Here is a 23,498-nt window from a genome sequence, read left to right on the forward strand (position 1 = left end):
TTTTTTGCTGGAGGAAAATACTTAGTGATAAAAGCATCTTTGCACTTATTCCAGGAATTGATACTATTGCGAGGCGAAGAAGAGAACCAATTTTTTGTAGAATCACGCAAAGAAAACGGAAATAATTTCATCTTGACCACATCATTGTCCACATATTTTTTCTTTTGCATATCGCATAATTCCACGAAGGTATTAATATGGGACGTGACATCCTCATTAGGAGTACCGGAAAATTGGTCTTTCATAACAAGATTCAACGAAGTAGTATTAATATCACAAGTCTCCACACTAGTGGCGGGAGGAGCAAGCGGCGTGCCAATAAAATAATTGTTGTTGGTATTTGAGAAATCACATAACTTGGTGTTCTCTTGAGTCATGATGACCACACAACAAGATTGCACTCAAAAACAGACCCGGCAAGAAAACGGCGAATGGAAAAGGAGGGATGAATAAAACGACAACTTTTTGTGAGGTGGGGGAGAGGAAAACGAGAGGCAAATGGAAAATAATGTAAATTGTGAGGAGATGAGATTTGTGATTAGGAACATGGTTATGTTGAAGATCCTCCCCGGCAATGGCGCCATAAATTCCTTTTGATTGCTCCCTGACTATAGCGCCAGAAAGCTCCTGTCTGCCAGGACTACGTTGGTATTTCCCCAAAGAGGAAGGGATGATGTAGCACAGCGAAGGTAGGTATTTTCCTCAGTGATGAAACCAAGGTTATCGAACCAGTAGGAGAACCAGGCAACACAATATAAACAGCACCTGCACACAAATAACAACACCTCGCAACCCGATGTGTTAAAAGGGGTTGTCAATCCCTTTCGGGTAACGATGCCAGAAATTTGTAGTAGATTGAAATAATACACCATAACTAAAATAAAGTGCATCAAAGTATTTTTGTATTTTTAGTTTAATAGATCTCAATAAAAACGCAAAGGAAAAGTAGATCGCAAGCAAATATATGAGAAAGAAGACCCGGGGGCCGTAGGTTTCACTAGTGGCTTCTCTCGAGAAGGATAGCAAATGGTGGGTAAACAAATTACTGTTGGGCAATTGATAGAACCTCAAATTATTATGACCATATCCGGGCAATGATCATTACATAGGCATCACATCCAAGATTAGTAGACCGACTCCTGCCTGCATCTACTACTATTACTCCACACATCGATCGCTATCCAGCATGCATCTAGTGTTTTAAGTTCATGGAAAAACAGAGTAATGCAATAAGAACAATGACATGATGTAGACAAGATTCATTTATCTATTGCGTAGATATAGATCTCATCTTTTTATCCTTAGTAACAATGATACATACGTGTCGGTTCCCTTTCTGTCATTGGGATCAAGCACCATAAGATCGAACCCACTACCTGGCACATCTTCCCATCGCAAGATAAATAGATCAAGTTGGCCAAACAAAACCCAAATATCGGAGAAGAAATACGAGGCTATAAGAGATCACGCATATAAGAGACCAAAGAAACTCAAATAACTTTCATGGATATAAAAAGATATGACTGATCATAAACTCAAAGTTCGTCAGATCTCAACAAACACACTGCAAAAAGAGTTACATCATATGGATCTCCAAGAGACCATTTGTAACTCCCCGAGACCGATGTGCCAGGCGTCCTCCAGTTATTCACTATTGTTGCCTTGTCTTTGCTTGCATGTCATGCATTGCATATCATGTCATCATGTGCATTTCATTTGCATACATGTTCGTCTCATGCATCCGAGCATTTTCTCCATTGTTCGTTTTGCAATCCGGCGCTCCTATGTCACCCGGTGTCCCTTTCTACCTCTTTTCATGTGCGGGGGTTAAACATTTTCAGATTGGACCGAGACTTGCCATGCAGCCTTGGTTTACTACTGTTAGACCGCCTGTCAAGTTTTGTGCCATTTGGACTTCGTTTGATACTCCAACAGTTAACCGAGGGACCGAAAAGGCCTCGTGTGTGTTGCAGCCCAACACCCTTCCAAACTGGCCCAAAACCCACCTAAACCCCCTCCATATTCTTGGCCATTCGATCACGATCGCGTGGCCGAAAACCGCACCTCATTTGGAGCTTCCTAGCTCCCTCTACCTATATAAACACCCCCCTCCGAAATTACGTGGTCCAACCCTAGCTTCTTCCTCCTCCCGCCGACAGACACGTTCACCCTCTCGCCCACACATGTCCGCTACCGCCCCTGCCCAATCCGCCGCCGCCATGTGGCCTCCCTCCAGCTACCGCAGCCGAGGCCCGCGTGGCCCGCAGCCGGACCCCCCGGCCAGAAGCGGCGCGCCGCCGCACCTTCCTTCCGCGCGCCCGACCGCGCCCCAGCTCCCCTCCGCCTCCGCCGGATCCTCCGCGCTGCCGCCCGACAGCGTTGACCGCGCCGTTCGAGCCGCCCGGTGCTGTGCCTCGCCGGCCGGAACTGTGTTCCACCGCGGCCGGCACGCGCCTCATTGCCACTGTGCCCGCCGCCTCTCCGTCCGGCGCCGCCGCACCGTCGTCGCCTCGCCGGCCGGCCATGTCCCCGGCGAGCTCCCTCCTCCGGTGAACAGTGTTTCCGGTGAGCTGCTACAGTGCCGACCTCGATCCGATCTGGATCTGGAAATATCTCGGGGTTGACTTTTTTGTCCCTAACCCTAATTTTATGCAATCTTTGACATGCCATAACTCTGTCATCGTAGCTCCGAGTTGTGCGTGTAGCATATCAAAATGTTCGTCTCAACGAGTACATCATTTCATCTCATTGCATCATTTTCATTTTATCTCATCTTGATGCCTGAAATGCTGTTGGAAGAGGGCTATGTGAGGATAATTTCAGATCTGTTTCAGCAAATACACTTTTGTCATTTTTTCCATGATTTATGTGTGCATGCTATGATCGTGAGCTCTACATGTGTTTTTTTATATGCCATGCCATCTTTACAGGGGTGTATGCCATGTATTTTTGTGATTTTGTGGTGACAAGCACAAGCATGCAAAGTAGCTTACTCAATGATGCTGATTTCAGGGACTTAGAATTTCACTAAGTCCTTGTCCTGTTATTGTTTTTATGCCATATGTTCATGTTGTTTCCTAGTGATCCGTGCCCCTTTTGAGGAGGATCAGTAAGGATGTTTGTTAATATTGTGGTGCTCTATCCATCCATGTCTTTGTTTGCATTTATGGAGCAACCTAGCTTGAGTCAATCGAGCTCTACTTTTGCTATAAAATGTTCCTGGCAGATTGTTAACATGTTTAGCAATTTTTCCGGGGTTGTTGCTATCGATCCGTGCATGCTATGTTGTTCCTGCCATGTCTAGCTTCTATGCCATGTCTTCTTGGTGGGTGTATGCTTAGATTGTCATGCAATGCCTCGTAGTGAGTGCATCAAGCTCGTAAACATGCCTACTTGTTAATCTATTTTGCATGCTCCAGTTTTTCACTAAGTCTGAATCTGTTTATGTTTTTGCCATGTTCACATGCTTGCAATTGTATTTTCTGATCCCTTTTGGCTCATAGTCACTAAGGGACTTTTGTTATATGCTTAGCATAGCTTCATGCCATGCCTTGATTTTCCATGATATGTTTCTTTAGCATGTTGTTATCATGCTCTAAAGTGTGCTTCCTGATGATAGAATTCCAGACTTGTCTTAATTTCACTAAGTCTGAAACCTGTTATCTTTTGCACTTTTGCCATGCTTGTTTAAACCTGTTAATGGATGAATTAGCCGTAGCTTAGTGTTCATCTTTTGTCAAGCTTCATGAGTGGATCCCTGCTATGTATTTTGTTGCCATGTTTTAGTGTTGTAGAATATTTATCTTGATGCATTTAGTTGGTCACTTGCTGATTATCGCAGACCGGTGCCATATTTGTTTTGCTTGCCATTTCCAAACCGTGCATCCAATTCCGGTGATCTTTATATCGATTTCAACCGAAATCAACTCACCTTTCCAGTGGAACTCTTGTATTTCCAAGTTGAGGCCAGGTTCAATCATTCCTTTGCAAATCATGCATATGCATCACATACCGCATTCCGCATATCATGCCATGTTCATGTGTTGGTTGTTTACTATGTTGTGTGCTTCTTTTCGGTGTTGCTTCTTCGGGTTGGTTCCGATAATGTCGCGTTTGTGAGGACCCGTTCGACTGCGTCCGTTTGTCTTCTTCATGGACTCGTTCTTCTTCCTTGCGGGATTTCAGGCGAGATGACCATACCCTCAAAATCACTTCTATCTTTGCTTGCTTAGTTGCTCGCTCTTTTGCTATGCCTATGCTGCGATACCTACCACTTGCTTATCATGCCTCCCATATTGTTAAGCCAAGCCTCTAACCCACCTTGTCTAAGCAAACCGTTGTTTGGCTATGTTACCGCTTTGCTCAGCCCCTCTTGTAGCGTTGTTAGTTGCAGGTGAAGATTGGAGTTTGTTCCTTGTTGGAACATGGATATTTTGTTGGGATATCACAATATCTCTTATTTAATTGATGCATCTATATACTTGGTAAAGGGTGGAAGGCTCAGCCTTATGCCTGGTGTTTTGTTCCACTCTTTCCGCCCTAGTTTCCGTCATATCGGTGTTATGTTCCCAGATTTTGCGTTCCTTACATGGTTGGGTTATAATGGGAACCCCTTGACAGTTCGCCTTGAATAAAACTCCTCCAGCAAGGCCCAACCTTGGTTTTACCATTTGCACTAAAAACCTACCACCTTCCCTTGGGTTCTGCAGACTCAAGGGTCATCTTTATTTTAACCCCCCGGGCCAGTGCTTCTCTAAGTGTTGGTCCGAACTGAGCTGCCTGCGGGGCCACCTCGGGGAAACTTGAGGGTTGGTTTTACTCGTAGCTAGTCTCATCTGAGTGTGCCCTGAGAACGAGATATGTGCAGCTCCTATCGGGATTTGTCGGCACATTCGGGTGGCTTTGCTGGACTTGTTTTACCATTGTCGAGGATGTCTTGTAACCAGGATGCCGAGTATGATCGGATTGTCTTGGGAGAAGGAATATCCTTCGTTGACCGTGAGTGCTTGTGATGGGCTAAGTTGGGACACCCCTGCAGGGTATTGAACTTTCGAAAGCCGTGCCCGCGGTTATGGGCAGATGGGAATTTGTTAATGTCCGGTTGTAGAAAACCTGAAACTTCTCGTAATTAAAATGCATCAACCATGTGTGTAACCGTGATGGTCTCTTCTCGGCGGAGTCCGGGAAGTGAACACGGTGTTGGAGTTATGCTTGACGTAGGTTGTTCTAGGATCACTTCTCGATCATAGTTTCTCGACCGTGTTTTGCCTTCTCTTCTCGCTCTCATTTGCGTATGTAAGCCACCATATATTCTAGTCGCTTGATGTAGCTCCACCTTAAACCTTTTACCCTTCCTACAAGCTTAAATAGTCTTGATCGCGAGGGTGTGAGATTGCTGAGTCCCCGTGACTCACATATACTTCCAAAACCAGCTTGCAGGTGCCGATGAGACCATGCAAGTGACGCAACCAAGCTCAAGGAGGAGCTCGATGAATATCGTGTTCGTTATGTTGTTCTATTTTCAGTTGATCAGTAGTGGAGCCCAGTTGGGACGATCGGGGATCTGTGTAGCATTTGGGGTAGTCTTCTTATATTTTGGTTCCGTAGTCGGACCTTGTGTGTATCTGGTTGATGTAATGCTTTATTCATGTAATTGTGTGAAGTGGCGATTGTAAGCCAACTATGTATCTTTTCCCTTATGTATTACATGGGTTGTGTGAAGATTACCTCATTTGCGACATTGCTTTCAATGCGATTATGCCTCTAAGTCGTGCTTCGACACGTGGGAGATATAGCCGCATCGAGGGAGTTACACCATTGTATTGAGAATTCAGCGATAGAGAGAAAGCCATCTAGCTACTAACTACGGACCCGAAGGTCTACAAAGAACTACTCACGCATCATCGGAGAGGCACCAATGGAGGTGGTGAACCCCATCCGAGATGGTGTCTAGATTAGATCTGGTGGTTCTGGACTCTGCGGCGGCTGAATGAATATTCCGTCGACGCTTCTAGGGTTCTGGTATTTTGGGGTATTTAAAGAGCAAAGAGGCGGTCCGGGACGCACCCTAGGTGGGCACAACCCACCAGGGCAAGCCTGGGCCTCCTGGCGCGGCCTGGTGGGATGTCCCCTCCTCGGGACTCCCCCCAGGTGCAACCAGGGCCCAACATGTTCCTTCCGGTCCATAAAAAATCTGCGTAAAGTTTCGTGGCATTTGGACTCCGTTTGATATTGATTTTCTGTGATGTGAAAAACACGAAAAAATAGGAACTGGCACTTGGCACTAGTCAATAGGTTAGTGCCAAAAAATGATATAAAATGACTATAAAATGATTAAAACATCCAAGATTGATAATAAAAAAACATGGAACAATAAAAAATTATAGATACGTTGGAGATGTATCAGTTTATATAGTGGGCTGTTAGCCTTGGGATTTTGGGGGATTTCATTGAGTCGGGCGGGAAGCTTGCGCGGGAATGGGCTCACCACTGTTTGGCCAAAAGAACGCCCCCGCATGCTGCTCAAGCTTGCGCTCGGAGCTATCTACAGCAGCGGGGTGACAAGACGTGTGAGAGGAGGAAGAAAGGACACGTACACATACAGTTAATTAAAAAATGTATGAGATTTAATTACCTACTATACCCCCGTCATGGTATATAAGTAGGATTTAACTAATAAAATATGAATGCATGTCGCCAAAGATTATATCGTTGGATTCGTATTTGAACATAGTTTCCTATTATATAATTTTTGTAACATGCATTAACATTTTGTTGGTTAAATTTAAGATCAAAATATGGCACATAATATAATGGGACTAATAGACCAAGACAACGGTAGTAGCACAAGGCCGCTCTCTACGAAGCGACGCAACCGTCAGCCAGCTTGTAGAAGACCATTTCCTGCGTGTTCAACTGCTCTATGCGTGTGGTTGCTTGCGGTTGAGGCGGCCACAGCACGCTCTGCTCGCGTCCCGCTACGCGCGCACTGCTCTCGCATCCCTCTGAGCGCTCTGCCCTCATCCCTCCATGCGCCCTGCCAGTGTTTAGGGCCCGCGCACGATCACGCACGTTCATGTGCATGCGGTTGCGCCGGCGTGGCGCGATGATGCAGTTACCCGCTGCAAAAACTGCCATGCGGACGCGCCGAGAATCCAGGCCACCCACCCCCCATTTATTCTGCGACCATTTACCTTCATCTCTCGCGCCACATGACACAATAAGCACACCCACGATGACACATACAGAGAGGACATCCAACGGTTCCAATGGCGCTCCCAGTGGCCGAGGATGACAATGGCGGGCAGTTCACCACGCATCACATAGTGGACACCCACGTGAGGGGGAAGGCCCTCTTGGTGGTGTACACGAATGGTCCGGTCTCGGTGGAGATCTCCATCCAAACTATGGAGCTGTTGCTCGCCGAGGACAAGTATCAAGTGGTCGGCTTTGACCTCGAGTACACCATCGGTCGTGCCGGGCATGATCAGACGGTTGTCGTCGCCCAGTTGTGCGTGCGACATGACATCCTTGTCTACCACTACCACCCGGACACAAGGCCTTTCGAGCATTTCTCCAGGTTTATCAACGCTCCGACTACAGTTTTGTTACGGTGGACACCACTAACAATCTAAAAGCCCTCAAGGTTTCGAGCTTGAAATGCCAGAATCTTGTCAACATCCAGGACCACTACAAGGTCAGGGGCACCGACAACAACAAACAGAACTCCCTAGTTGACCTCGCCTCTGCCATCATCGACCCCTACTACATGAAGATGAAGGATGAGAGCAAGAAGGACAAGAATGCCTGACACAATGTCTGGCATGAGAGACTAGATGAACAACACGTCTAGTACACGACCAAGGACGCGTACACAAGCTACGAGATGTACATGCGGATTGTTGACATGAGGGAGTGTCTTCGTGCCGCAGATGAGGGATCGAGCCACAAAGCAGTGGTGGGAGGTCACAAGAAGTAGATGACTATACGATCGTTTCTCCTAGTTTAGAATGCATGCAATTGTTTATTGAGGTGTGTACGAATGATCTGTATATATATATATATATATATAGGCAACATATCCTATGCATCCGGGGTACTTCGTGTATCCATGCATCCATCCATTTCGAGCCCTCTGATCCAAATCGCACGCACAACAGGAGACACACGACTAATATGCAATTACACGCCCGCCTAATTATCCAAGTCATTGACTCTTTGCAATAAACCCCCTTGATTAAGACAACGGCGGCTTCGTCTCCTGTTCCGGCGATGAATTAGATCTCAAATTTCAAGCAACGGAACTCACAAAGGTTCCTCGCATGCATGTTCGCCTCTCCATGTGATCGATAGAGCATGGGAGTGCCGCAATGACATCAATTTGCAAAGACAGGAACATCGGATCATACGCACATGTGGCGCTCTGATAGGTTCTAGGTAGCACTGGCACGTGAGGTTGTATTGCATGTCGTGGTTCCTTCTAGACTGGACTATTGGCCGCCGGCTGCCGGGTTGTATGGCTATCCATCGGATCGCCACCGCATTGCGTGGCCGTCCGTCGTGCCGCCGCCTCCGCTGCGATCTGTGGCCATCCTTCGTGCCGCCGTGTTCTATGCTTGGCTGGTGACCACTACCTACCAGATCATCGCGCCGTGTGGTCGCCGCCGGCGTGCAGCCCGCTGGTCAATCCTAGCATGAATCAATCTGTTCGATCTGCAGAAACATTTGACGGGATCTTATCACAAAGACACAATGACTTGGGTGCTTATGCAGGCGGGTAAATGTAAATTAGTTACGTTTTTACTGTTGTGCGTGCAATTTGGATCACAGGGCCCTGGATGGAGGGATGCATAGGATACACGGAGACCCCCAGATGCACAAGATATGTTGCCATATATATATATATATATAATCCTTCTGTAGACAGAGCAAATCACACTGCTTATTAGCAGCAATCATCTATGATATTATTGGTATTGGTCTTCTCACACATTTCTGATTATGGGCATGTTTGTCACATATCACACACATCTTGTTCAGTTGAACCATTTACATTGTGTTGCCTAATCACACACAACTCATCCTAGTGAACTGTATGCCGTATATCGCACACACCCTCATCTGGGTGGCCGTTTCTATTGTTCTGCATCATCGCAAACAGTTCTTATGGATTAACCATTTGCCACTCATCCAAGGGAGGGAAGCTTCTACATTCGCGGGGGATGTGCCATTGACCATTGGGAGGCAACAGTCAGTCATCCGGGTGCACAATAAAGGATGCAAAGAGGGATCCTACATCAGCAAGGACTAGCTTCCCTATCGATAGCTCATCTAACAGAACTCCCAAGTTAATTGTGCTGAGACTGGAGTAGTCATTAGATGAGTGATCAGATCGGAAGTGGGCTCGATGTTAAATTAACTGATTTGATAGATCACTGCAAACTTTTAATTGCGTTGAATGTATATAGTGCTCCAACATATTAGTTGAACTAGCAAAAGGGCCCGTATGTTGCAACGGGAGAAAAAAATACCACACACTTTTAATTTAAAAAAATGGTCTATAATTTGAGTATTTGTATCTATGGCCGAAACAAAGATGGTCTTTGTCTACAAAAGCGCAAGTTCAAGATTCCACATGTCTTCTATTTAAACACGGCTTGCATGTAGATTTAATATGTACAAAGAAACAGGCAACTGATCTTCAATTTCGTCTGCAATCTTGATTTTGCTGAGATGTTTGTCCACAATCCAGATCAGTACCAATATGAAAGAAAGATGGATAATGCACTGTTGATTAAGATTGTACCCTAGATAGTATTTTTTTAAACAGTTAACAGGTAAAATAACATCATATTCAGATTCCATAGATAGTATTTTTTTAAAATGTTAATAGGTAAAGTAACATCATATTCAGATTCTATATATTTTCTAATCAAATTCTATATATAACATGTTAAATTTGGTGTTACGGTTTAGAAGATATGAGTATTTTAAAAACCATTTGATATGTACTGCGGGTTTAATGTCAGAAACATCAGGGATTTTTCTATAAAATAGAATGACGGACTAAGAGTACCTATTTCTTTTATTAGTAGGTATAAATTAACCTCGATGTCCTTGTTTTTTAATATTTGACATTTTTTTTGTTTTTTGAAAACATGTTGATTGGCTTGAAGAAGGTATATCTCGTTACTTTTTGATAATTTTTGTTTTTTGAACACATGTTGATTGGCTTGAATGAAGGTCTATCCCGTTACTTTACGACATGTTTCCAAAACATGGACCTCGAGGTTAATTCAACTAATAGGATGGAGCACTATATACATTTAACGCAATTAAATGTTTTCCAAAAAAGTGATATGATTTTTGTGAAACTTATAAGTAATGTGCGTCAAATTAACCTTTGTGTACTTGTTCTCAAATTAACCTCCGAACCTTGCAGGAGTGCTGGAATGTGTCAGCGTTAATTGCAAGATGAGCCATTTTTCATGTTAATCTAAGGTCTATCTCATTAGTTTACGACATTTTTCAAAAAAAGTGATACGACTTCTGTCAACTTATAAGTCATGTATGTCAAATTAACCTCTCGGTGGTGTACACCAACAACCCGGTCTGGGTGGAACACTCCATCCTCATCATGGAGCTGTTGCTTGCTTAGGAGAAGTACAAGGTGGTCGGGTTCGACCTCGAGTACACTAGTGCTCGTGCTGGGTCTTGTCCCAAGGTCGCCGTCGCCCAAATGTGCGTGCGCGATCACGTCCTCATCTACCATACTGCCTGGCCACAAGGCCTTGCGAGCGTTTTGCTAGGTTTGCCAATGGCCCCCACTACATGTTTCACCAACGATGTAATGGTGCTCAAGAATTCTGGCATTGCCTGCCATTTGGTTTTGCAATGTTGTCTTTTTAAGTATATATGTTGATGCTCTGTAGGTAGAGCAAATCGCATCGTACAGGGACTAAACAATGGAACCCATCAGTGATGATTTTATCAATAACTGATAATTGTATACTAGCAATCGTTTGCTCCCAACACACACGGCTTGTTAACAGGAATCGTCTGTGTAGTTATCGGTCTTCCCACACATTTCTGATTACAGACCTGTCTGCCGTGTATCACACACATCTTGTTAAGTTGAACCTTTTCTATTCTCTTGGCTCAATGCAAACAGTTCATCCAACTGAATTATATGTTGTATATAATACACACCTTCATCTGGCTGCCCGTTTCCGTTGTTCCACCTCATCACAAATAGTTTATCCGAGTGAACTGTATGCCGTATATCGCACACGCCTTCATCTGGCTGCCCATTTCTTTTGTTCTGCCTCATCGCAAACAGTTCATTGAACTGAACCGTATGCCCCTCATCGCAGACGCAACTAAAATCTAAATTGTATTTGATGTATCCTTCATCACAAACATTTTGCATATTTTTTATGGTTATTTTACATTACCGTTTGCGATTAATGCACCACACACAATTTCGTCAAAGGGTCTCTGATCGTAGTGTCACGTTAGCAGCATCTTGTAGTGGTGTGACAATGGTCTGTATGTTTCCCATGGTTAGTGTGGCCTAGTTTTAAAAAATAGGTTATTGTGGCCACTAGAAAACTATGGAAAAAGAACTGCATTGAGAACAAGCAAACAAGGAAACAAGACAACAAGGAAACAAATAAGCAAGCAACTTATGCTGGGCTATTACTCATATTACATCCACTGGGCATCAAAGTTCGCCACCGGTGCAAATATGGGGAACAAGGCAGCATATTACATACACTGGTTGTAAAAGTTGGCAACCAGTGCAAATAAATGCCGTAGGAAAAGTTGTATGGAACTGAAACCACGTCAGAAGAGCTCAACAAACAATATCCTGGGTATCCACCATGCTGGCAAGATTCTTAGCAAGCTTGTTAGATTTCTCTTTTCTGGCGCTTAAATCGTCCAGCGCTTGTTGTTGCACCAGAAAGTATGCATATGAATTCTGCAGGTGCTTCCTCAGTCCTTCGGCTTCGTGTCGCACCACATCTGATCGATGTCTTTCAACTTGAAGTTGAGACTCAAGAAGAAGAACTAATTTAAGCAGCGAGTTCAAAGAGCTTGTGCAAGCAGTAGTGGCTAGTAACTCGAACACTACATCAAGACAGGACTTCCGGATTGTCTTACTGTCTTCAAGATAGTTTTTCTCAGCTTTCTTGGAGACCAACAGGGACGTATCACTATATTGAAGGTTATATGCATTACTTCCTTTACCACTGCATAACGGGTTACTCTTCTCCAATATTTTGTCCGCATTCTATAAGAGAAAGAAGAAGACACATCACATGTTTACCATGTTGTATATGAAACTCATTTTGGTAAACCAGTTCAGTAGTAAGGTGGATAGGATAACAACATGAAACAGACATATATATATATATATATATATATATATATATATGTGAGTGTGTGTGTGTGTGTGTGTGTGTGTGTGTACTATGGTCACTGTGTGGTCTATATATGTCTAGTTTATGTTGCCAAATCAAGAATGAGACTGTTCAAATCATATATGTTTAAGACAAAGCAGCATAGATAGAATATAAGTGTGGGAAACTACACAACACTAACAACACTTGTAATGTGCATGCCGTGAGAACATAATTGTTTATTCAATTGAAACTGAAGTCAACATAGAGCAAGTTACAAGAGAAAACCAGTTAAAGAAAAGGGTTTAAAACATACCTGCTGCGCCATTGGAGTCTCAATTGCATCCTTCAAATTTGAAATTAATTGGTATGAGTACGGTGATGCAAGAGCAAAGGAGTATGAACCATAGCTATAGAGCCTGACTTGAGAACAATTCTTCTTCTGCTTTAAGAGTTGAGTTGGGGTTCGGGGTGGTGTTCCTCGTCCTTTGGGCATTGCAGTTGCCTTACTAATTGTTCATGTTTGGGTGTTGTGTGGTGGAGACGGTGATGTGCCAACTAGTACTGGGTTACTATCTGCTAGGGTTGGGGTTAGAAGGGGTGTAGTTGGTTCTCTGTCCAACTAGGTAGGGGTACAATCTGCTAGAGTCTGGGTTATGTGTGGTGGGGTTGGTTCTTGGGCAAATAAAATCATGGTTCTATCTGCATCGACTGGTAGCACTATCTTTTTTGAAGATCGTGTTTTTACTCCCTCAGATACTTCCATCACCCCCTCCAATTCAAATGGCTGATAAACAAGAAAACCAATTGAATATACAGTCATTGTATGATAGACATGTGTAACGGATAGTGGGGGATAAAAGAGGGCATGAAATAATTCACATGTATGTTGTCTAACCAAACAGGATAGCATGCCACAATTTCACATATATGATGGCTAACTAAACAGGATAGAAAGGCATAATTCAAAATATGAGGACTATGTAAACAAGATGACATGATATAACTATATGATGTGTTTATTAAATAGTTTGGCATGCCATAATTCACATACATGCCGCCTATGCAAACATGATGACATGATATAATTCACGGATAGAATGACATAATTCAAAATATGATGACTATGCCATAATTCAAAATATGATGACTATGTAAACACTAAATAGGATGAGATGATATAACTATATGTCTATATGGTGTATTTATTAAATGGTTTGGCATGCCATAATTCAGATAGATGTTGTCTATGTAAACATGATGGAATGATATAATTCAAATATATGATTTATATACTAAGCAAGTAAGCAGATGGCAATCGCATATATGATGTCTAAACTAAGACGATGGCATTCAATATTGTGTATACGATGTAAAAACTAAGCAATACAAGACAACATATGCATGATATGAGTAATATAACCCTGCCAAGTTTGAGTATACACTGCAGGGGAAATAGGACTAGTCATCTGTCTCTGAATCCTCCTCTGAGGAGCTATCTGTAACCAGCAAGATGCCTGCTTCATCAGGTAGCATTGTATGCTCTAAAGACCATGTTTTCACTCCAGATACTTCCATCACCAATTCAAATGGCTGATGCACAAAAAGAGTAGTTCAATATACAAACATTGTCGACAAATGAAATACGTAATACAAAAAAGGATAGCATGATATAGTTCACATATATGATGATTGGCTAAACAACATGGCATTGCATAATTCCCATATATAATGCCTTGCAACAAGATAACATTTCATAATTCACAAATATATTGTCTTGCCACAAGATGGCATTGCATAATTCACATATATGCTAATTAGACACTAAACATGTGACATTCACACAAAACATGTCTAAACTAAGCAAATGACATAGCAATGCAAGACACCATACGCATGATATGAGCAACATAACCTTGCCAAGTTAGAGCATACACCTCGGGGGGAAATAGGATAGGTCACCTGTCTTTGAATCCTCCTCTAAGGAGCTATCCGTAACTAGCAAGATATGTGCTTCGTCAGATAGCATTGTCTACTGGCTGATGCACACGAAGAGTAGTTGAATGTACTAACATTGTTGACAATCGTAATATGTAATGAAAAAAGGATGGCGTGATATAATTGACATATAAGATGTCTGGCTAAGCAGGATGTCATTGCAAAATTCACATATATGATGCCTGGCTAAAGAAGATGGCATTGCATAATTCACATATACGATATAGAAACTAAACAGTCACACAAAGCATGTGTAAACTAAGCAGATGACATATTTGATGTATAAAGTAAGCAATGCATGGCACCGTATGCACGATATGACCAACATTAGCATGTCAAATTAGAGCAAAGACCCTCGGGGGTAAATAGCTTCTGAATCATCCTCAGAACATTTATCTTCCTGTTGATTATAATCTGAAATGGGGGGATGGTTGCTGCCTTTGTGCCCACCATGGAGCGAAGTTTGCATGAAATTTTATTGCCACGCAAGGCTCATCTCTTTCTCTCCATATGTTCAATACCATTGTGTACAATACCTAACATGGATAGGAATAAAACATAGTGGGATCATGTAAGGAGTGCATGCAGAAATCCAGAGTGATTGTACCAACCTGTGGATAGAACCAAAACCAATGATAGCAGGCAAATAATAGCTTCAGTTAAACAATACTGATAACGGCTTCTTTACTGTTTGTTTCCAACCCAACATGAAACTCATAGTAGGCACCAGAGATTAACTAGATAGTAGACATATACTATTGATTGCGGCCCCGATATGTACCTCACAACCATCTAAAACTCAAGTTTAAGCATCCGTTTGGAGATGACTCGGAGTATAATTGGTTAACAAGATGATAAAGTGTATGAATGGGGGTCAGAGGGGATGGGAGGGGGAATCAAGGCTTAGGGACGCGCTTGTCCAAAATGTGGGGTATGTTACAAAAGTACCCCCACCAATTTGAACTAGGCGGTTCTTTCGGTTTAGGGGTATCATGGGAATTACGCGTGTTTGTCGGGTAGAAACGACACCTACGGGATCACGAGCAATCCCTTTTTGCTACGGTTGGCGGGCGCGAAGTTGTGGAAAGAGCGGCATTGAGAGATTAACGCGGGGGGATTATCCAGGTTCGGGCCGCAAGTGATGCATAATACCATACTCCTACTGGTTTCTGTTTATCTAGTGTTCTTGGACTATCTACATGGCGTGCAGGGTCCAAAAAATCCGAATCCTCTCTCAGTACGCCGCGGGCCTCCTTTTATAGTCAAAGGGGCTGCCACAGTGGCACACAGGAGGTGGAAAGTTATACAGTAATCGAGTCTATCTCCTGGGACCGTAGGACAAACGCATCTAATGCGCTGCCGACGTGCCCTTCTTGCTTTAACCGGGACGGCAAGGAAGCTCGTCCCAGATGTCGCTGCATCGCTTGGCTTCGACGCGCGTCCGAACTGACGAGGCGTGTAGTGCCACGTTGGCTGGCTGTTGAGTTGGTACGGTGGCTGAATCTTCACGAAGATCTGCATGCCATCACGCAGGTGCTTGCCGAGTCGGCCTAGAGGCCACACGTCGCCACGCGGGCGCCTACCTAGCTGGTGGGCTAGTAGCTGCATGGGAACGACGGTGGAGTCTTGGCAGATGCAGGCCTGGCTGTGGCTCCGCGGATGTTTTCGGCAAGAGTCTTGTCGTGGCCCCGACAAGGGTCTTGCCGCGGCATTGTGGTCGTCCCCGGCAATGGTCTTGCTGGGGTCTCATGGGTATCCTTGGCAAGGATCTTTCCGAGGATCATTGTCTTCTGGTCATCATCTAGTCTTGTGTGCTTCTGGTCTCCACAAAGATTTGCATGCCACCATGGAGGTGCCTCCGAGCCTCGGTTCCAAAGCGGTTGATGGTGTTGGAACTCTTGGGCTCAAGGGGGGGCTCTGCCAGTGTCGGGCAAGTTGCCCCAGCAAGGTTCTTGCCGGGGCTGCGGAGGCTGCCCCGGCAAGGGCCTTGCCGGGGGAGTCCATCTCGCCCCTCTGTTGTTCATGTTTCTGGCTTGGCATTGTTCTGGTTGTCTGGTGGCTTTGCTTCCTTTCTCTGCCCCGCTAGGTGTGGCCGCTGGCGCGGCTCCAACTGCCCGTGAACAAGTAAAGGGGTACAAAATAGGACCCCTCCTTTTGTGCACCGATAGGAGCCCCTGGGCCAGGGCCATACATAAGATCGATGCGTTGTTGGGCTAGGCCCAAAACGGTGCGTGGGCATGCAGGGCCGAGTTGTACTGATGTAACTCCCTCGCCCAACACATTGTTGGGCTAGGCCAAAAATGGTGATTGCGCGATGTGGGGGTCATGCGTGGGGCGGTTGCTGGCCTCATGCGTCACATCATAGTAAATGGTAAAGAGGCGGCCCGCGCCTTCCCCATAAAAAGGGAAAAACTGCAGGTGCGCTGCTCATTTACTAGGTGGACTCGGGTCGCAGCCTTCAAGGTCCCCGCGCCCCACGGCCACGGGGTGGAATGCGGTCGCTTCAGTCGTCCTCTTGATTCTGGTTCGCTCGCCACATGCCCTCCATGCCCCGAGGAGGGTAGGTGGTGGACGCGGAGGGCACATGCCATAATGTGGAGGCAGGAAACTAGATCGTCATTGATTGGAGCATCGGGTCGATCCCGATTCTCCGTGCCCCTTGGCGGCCAAATTAGTCGAGCGGGGTGGCCGAGCCTCGGCCCCGCCCCTTTATAAGAAGAAGGGGAGGTGGACGGCGTCCTTCGATCCTTCAGCGCTCATCTCCTCCACCTCGACTTCTTTCTTCCCTTCATCATGGCGAGAGGGCATGCTGGTACTTCGATGGCGGCGACGAGGGCCTCCGCTCGACAGTGTGCCCTTCCTTCCCAAGAGCTCGTGGGGGTGGAGCCGGCAGCAAGGGGAAGAGGGAGGGGGCGAGGCCTCCGTGGCGCTTGGGGAGGAGGAGGACGGGCGACGCACCGGCTTCGCCTCCGCCTGCGGCCCTTCTTCCAATGGAGGGCCATGTCAGAGACTAGCCTCGCGAGTACTACATCAGGCTGCACGGGCCAGTGTCCGGCCGTCTTTGTCTCCCCACTCCGCTTGCTCGGGAGATGGAGCTTGATCCGCCTCAGGCCCTGAGGCTGCACATGAGGGGATGCGGGAATGGTAGCATGCGGGTCGACGTCGACTTCCCAGCCCCTCACGTTATGTCTCTCCTCCATGGATGGAAGACCATCACTCGTGCCCATAGACTCTCTGAGGGGCTCGTCCTCCAATTCAAATTGATGGAGGACGACCTGCTCTCCGTCAAGGTCTTCGGGCTCTTGGGAACTCGCATGAGGAGTTGTGCGGAGAGCTCCTCTGACGGCGAACCCTCTTCCTCAAGCGGGAGTGACGAGGAGGATAGCGACAGCGACGACGAGGGAGTCAAGCGGGAGGACGTCGACTCCGACTCTGACTGACCGTGCTGCCCCCCTCCCTCGGCCCCGCGCCATGCCGAGGGTTTTCCTCGTCAAGCTCTCCATCGGCGCGTTCCCCGCCGCTTCCTTTTTTTCCTTCACCTGTCGCACCTTGGAGGAAAAGGGGAAGAACGGAGATCACAGGGAACCTATCTTTCTCCTTAAATTGTAGGCACCTGCCAAATCTTAATTTCTATATAATGTAATCTCTCGAGCCCATGCTTGTATCAGCTTTGTACTTGCATCAACATATTAATGAAAAAGTCTAGTCCTGCCGGTAACTCGTGCACATGTACGTTCAAGCGGAGGCGAAATGCCTTCTTAGTGTAAATAAACGAGTCCTTCTGGCAAGCCACCTTGCCGGAGCCCCTTGCGCCTGCCGGAGAATCACATCTGCCGGGTTACACACAAAGGGCCTAGCCCCCCGTCCACCTCTTTTTGACAAGGGTCACCACGACCATTCTAATTGAAGCAGTGTTCGAGTGGGAAATGGGAGCCCCCGAGTCCTTAAAGACGAGTGGCGAGGTTTTCTAATGCACAAGTCATAGGTTACGAATACGAATGGGCAAGAGGTAAACTTTATCTATTTGGTTTGCCAGGGATTGCCGTGATGGGCGGTCTTCTCAACTTCTTGCCGGAGCCGGGTCCTTGGCGGGATCGCGCGTCTTTGCTGTGACTGGAAAGAAGTGAGGACAAAAGCACGAAACCTCGGTGGTTCACTAACATTTACTGGAACCAAAAAGCAGTACAGTACCCTGGACAAGCATGCATATACGTATATACACAAACATGGAAATCGACGTGAAACTCTACATACTAAGGGATTCCTTTTCCCTGACTGCACACAGGGTCTGCGCCTGGCTCCGTACATAGGGTTGCGTGCCTCGGCGGCAAGGCTAGTATGAAACGGGGGTTGCCGGGGCTCCCGGCAACCGCGCCTTAGGGGTATAACTTTCAAAGATGTTCAATATTCCAGGAGTTGATCACCGGAATGCCATCTTCGTTCTCCAGGCAGACTGGGCCAGGCCTGGTGACTCGTATTACCAGGTAATGGCCTTCCCACTTTGGCGTCAACTTGTTTGGATTGTTGGGGGATTGGATCCGCCGAAGAACAAGGTCGCCTTCCTCAAGGCTTCGGGTGTGAACCTTGCGGCTATGATAGCGGCGCAAGGCTTGCTAATATCGAGTGGCTCGCACGGCAGCCCGAAGACGATCTTCCTCAAGGAGCGTCGCATCATCTTGGCGCAACCGCTCTTGCTCAAGCTCATCATAAGTGAGCACTCGAGGTGACCCTTATATGAGTTCAGTGGGGAGAACTGCTTCTCCCCTGTATACCAGGGCAAAGGGTGTCTGGCCAGTGGCTCGATTTGGTGTCGTCCTGATTGACCAAAGAACCGTTGGCAACTCATCAATCCAGCGCCTTCCCCACTTGTGTAGCTTGTCAAAAGTCCTGGTCTTGAGGCCCCGTAGCATTTCCGCATTCGCCCTCTCACGTTGGCCGTTACTTCTGGGATGGGTAACAGAAGCAAAACAGACCTTGCTGCCAAGGTCTTGAATGTACTGCATGAAGGTGCGGCTCGTGATCTGTGTGCCGTTGTCAGTGAGGACTCTGTTCGGCACTCCGAAACGGCAGACTAGTCCCTTGAAGAACTTGATGGCTGACTGTGCTATTACCTTTCTCACTGGCTCCACTTCTGGCCACTTTGTGAACTTGTTGATCACGACTTACAAGTACTCAAAGCCCCCAGCAGCACGGGGAAAGGGGCCCAGTATGTCGAGCCCGCAGACTGAAAATGCCCAGGAAAGAGGGATTGTCTAAAGAGTTTGGGCGGGTTGATGAAGCTTCTTTGAATGGAACTGGCATGCTTCACACTTGGTCACTAGCGCAGTTGCATCCTGGAGGGCGGTGGGCCAGAAGAAACCTTGCCGAAACGCTTTGCCGGCAATAGCCCTTGACCCTATGTGGGAGCCACACATGCCTCCCTGTATCTCTGCCAGCAGCCTTAGTCTGTCCTCTCGAGGAATGCACTTCAATTTCACACCGTTCGTTCTTCTCGTATAGAGGGCATCATCCATGAACTGGTACATGCTGGACCGACGGGCTACTTTCTCTGCTTCTTCCTGCTCCTCGGGGATCTCTCCTGTTTGGAGGAAACGGACGGTGGCCTGCACCCATGCCGGAGCCTGGAGCTCGACGGCAAGGACTAAACGCTCATCTTCGGCTGTAAGGCAGCTGCTTCTATGGCCAGCGCGTGAAGCCCTGCCGAGGATTGCTGCCCTCTAGCAAGCTTGGGACTCCTGGCAACGTCCCTGCCGACGGCTCCTGGGAGCTCAGTAGGAAAGTACTTGCCGGGCCCCTCCTTCCTTCGTTTGTTTTTTCCTACTGATGGTCAACGGATGGGTGAGTTAGCTGAAGCACAAAGGTACCTGGTTCCATAGGCAACGTGAGGGCAGCGTGCTTTGACAAGTCGTCGGCAATGCCGTTCTCCGATTGGGGAACATGCTCTGCTTGCACTCCTCGAAGCGCTCTTCCAACTTCCTCACTTCATCCACATAGGCCTCCATCAATGGGCTCTGGTAGTCCCTGGTTACTTGCTTGACGACGAGCTGCGAATCACCTCTGATGATGAGCTTTCTTATTCCAAGGTCTGCCGCGATTCTGAGACCTGCCAACAACCCCTCATACTCCGTTGTGTTGTTCGTCGATTTTTCCCTGGGAAAGTGCATCTGGATTACGTACTTGAGACGCTCTTCGATGGGCGCGACGAGAAATACGCCGGCACCAGCACCTTGGAGTGAGAAAGCTCCATCAAAGTACATAATCCACTCACTGCTCGCCTCCTTGCCGGGAAGGGTGGTCTCTTGAATCTCCTCCTCGGGCATTGCGGTCCATTCTGCTATGAACTCTGCCAGGGCTCGGCTCTTGATTGTTGAAGTACTTTCAAACTTGAGGCCAAAGCTCGACAGATCCAACGCCCACTCCACAATCCTCCCAGTCGCATCTAGGTTGTGCAAGATTCATTGCAACGGGAGGCGCGTGACGACGGTGATCTCATGTGCTTGGAAATAGTGGCGCAGCTTTCTCGAGGCCATGAGGAGGCTGAAAATTAGCTTCTGCATACCAGAATATCTTGACCTAGCCCCCTACAAGAGGGAACTGATGAAATAGACTAGGTGCTGCACCATCTTCTTCTTCTGTCCTACTTTGCTCATCTACTCAGACTCCGCCTTGCCGGGATCGGGTCTCGCTGGGGGTTCTGTCTTGCCGGCGTCAGACCCTGCCGGGGATGGCCCCGGCCCGCCACCCGATGGCTCTGCTGCTACTGCTGCCTCTTCCTCAAGTTCCCTCTGCGCCACCAGCGCATCACTGACCACTTGATTCGTTGCTGCCAAGTATAGCAGCAACGGCTCTTGCGGCTTGGGTGTGACTAGTATCCTGCATGGAGGAGAGATACCTTTTCAAATCTTGTAGTGCGGCCTCTGCCTCCGGAGTCCACTTCACTGGACCCGCCTTTTTAAAAACTTTGAAAAGGGGGAGGGCGCGCTCAGCAGATTTGGAGATGAATCTACTCAGGGCTGCAACGCAGCCCGCGAGCCTACGGACGTCTTTGACTCGCTTCGGTGCCTCAATCTGCATGATCGCCTTGATCTTGTTAGGATTTGCTTCAATTCCGCATTGAGACACAAAGAACCCAAGAAGTTTGCCGGCGGGACACCAAACACGCACTTCTCTGGGTTGAGCTTGAGGTTGATCTTACACAGATTTGCAAATGTTTCTTCTAGGTCTTGTACGAGCGTGGCCCTGTCCTTGGTTTTGACCACTATATCATCCATATAGGCTTCCATATTTCTATGTAGTTGGGGCTCAAAACCAATTTGGACTGCTCGGGCAAACATCAAAACGACGCTCTTCAACCTGAAAGGCATCCGTACAAAATAGTATGTACCGCATGGGGTGATGAACGCGGTCTTCTCTTCGTCTTCTTTCATCCTGAAGATCTGGTGGTATCCTGAATAGGCGTCAACGAATGACAGCAGGTCACACCCGGCAGTGGAGTCTACAACCTGGTCGATGCGTGGCAAAGGGAAATGATCCTTTGGACAAGCTTGATTGATATCTGTGTAATCAATACACATCCTCCACTTCCCATTTGCCTTACGCACCACCACCATATTGGCCAACCACGTCGGGTGGAGTACTCCTCTAACTAGGCCTGCCGCCTCGAACTTCCTGATCTCTTCTATGATGAACTTTTGTCACTCCAAAGCTTGCTTCCTGACCTTTTGCTTGACGGGCCGCGCATGAGGACAGACAGCAAGATGGTGCTCAATCACCTCCCTGGGAACGCCAGGGATGTCGGATGCTTGCCATGTAGACATATTGACATTCGCCCGCAGGAAGGCGATGAGCATGCTTTCCTATTTGCTATTGAGGGTGGAGCTTATGGTGAAATCCCCGCCCATGTCATCCTCCTTGATGGACACCTTCTTGGTTGCTGGTGGTGCAGCTTTGGACTTCTTGCTCTTGCCGGCGGAGCTCTCTGGCACATCCTCAATTGGAGCGCAGCACTCTGAAGATGTGCGCTTGCCGGAGTGGGCGCTAGAGGTCTCACCGGAAGAGGTCTTGCCAGAAGGGGTCTTGCCGGCCTTCTTCTTCCCTGGAGCTTCAGCGGCAGGGGAAAGTGTCTTCGCGGCAGTTGCTCAACTGCCTCTCGGTAAAGTTGATTGGCTCTTATGAGCGCATCTTACTTGTCAGAGGGGACGGTGATGATGGTCAGCGATCATGGCATCTTTAATGTGTTGTAGGCGTAGTGGGACGCCGCCATGAACTTGGCCAACGCTGGGCGGCCAAGGATCCCATTGTATGGCAAGGGGATCTCGGCGACATCAAAGACGATCTTCTCCGTCCTATAGTTCAGCTCGCCTCAAATGCAACATGCAGCGTGATTTTACCTTTAGGATGGCTCCTTCCCAGGTTGACCCCTTGAAACGCGCCCGTCTCTTCGAGGTCTCCATTAGGAATCTGCAGCTTCTTGATCACAGCGGGTGAGATCAAGTTCAGACCGGCCCCACCGTCAACAAGCACTTTCGTCACCAACAATGGCAAACACCCGACCGCGGTTGTGCAATCGTGATCCTTGGTGTCAAAAATGATGGGCGTGCGGGACTAATACGTCTCCGTCGTATCTATAATTTTTGATTGTTCCATGCCAATATTCTACAACTTTCAAATACTTTTGGCAACTTTTTATACTATTTTGGGACTAACATATTGATCAAGTGCCCAGTGCCAGTTCCTGTTTGTTGCATGTTTTTTGTTTCGCAGAATATCCATATCAAATGGAGTCCAAACAGGATAAAAACTAACGAAGATTTTTTTGGAATATATATGATTTTTCGGAAGAAAAATCCACGCGAGACGATGCCCGAGGGGGCCACGAGGCAGGGGGCGCGCCCCAGGGGGCAGGCGTGCCCTTGACCCTCGTGGCCACCCCGTAAGGCGGTTGATGCCCTTCTTTCGCCGCTAGAAAGCTAGTATCCATATAGAGATCATTAAAATTTTAGCCCAATCGGATTTACGGATCTCCGGGAATTTAAGAAACGGTGAAAGGGTAGAGTCGGAGAACGCAGAAACAGAGAGAGACAGAGAGGCAGATCCAAT

Source organism: Triticum dicoccoides, chromosome 4A, assembly GCF_002162155.2.
Source record: "Triticum dicoccoides isolate Atlit2015 ecotype Zavitan chromosome 4A, WEW_v2.0, whole genome shotgun sequence".
Classification (NCBI taxonomy): Eukaryota; Viridiplantae; Streptophyta; class Magnoliopsida; order Poales; family Poaceae; genus Triticum; species Triticum dicoccoides.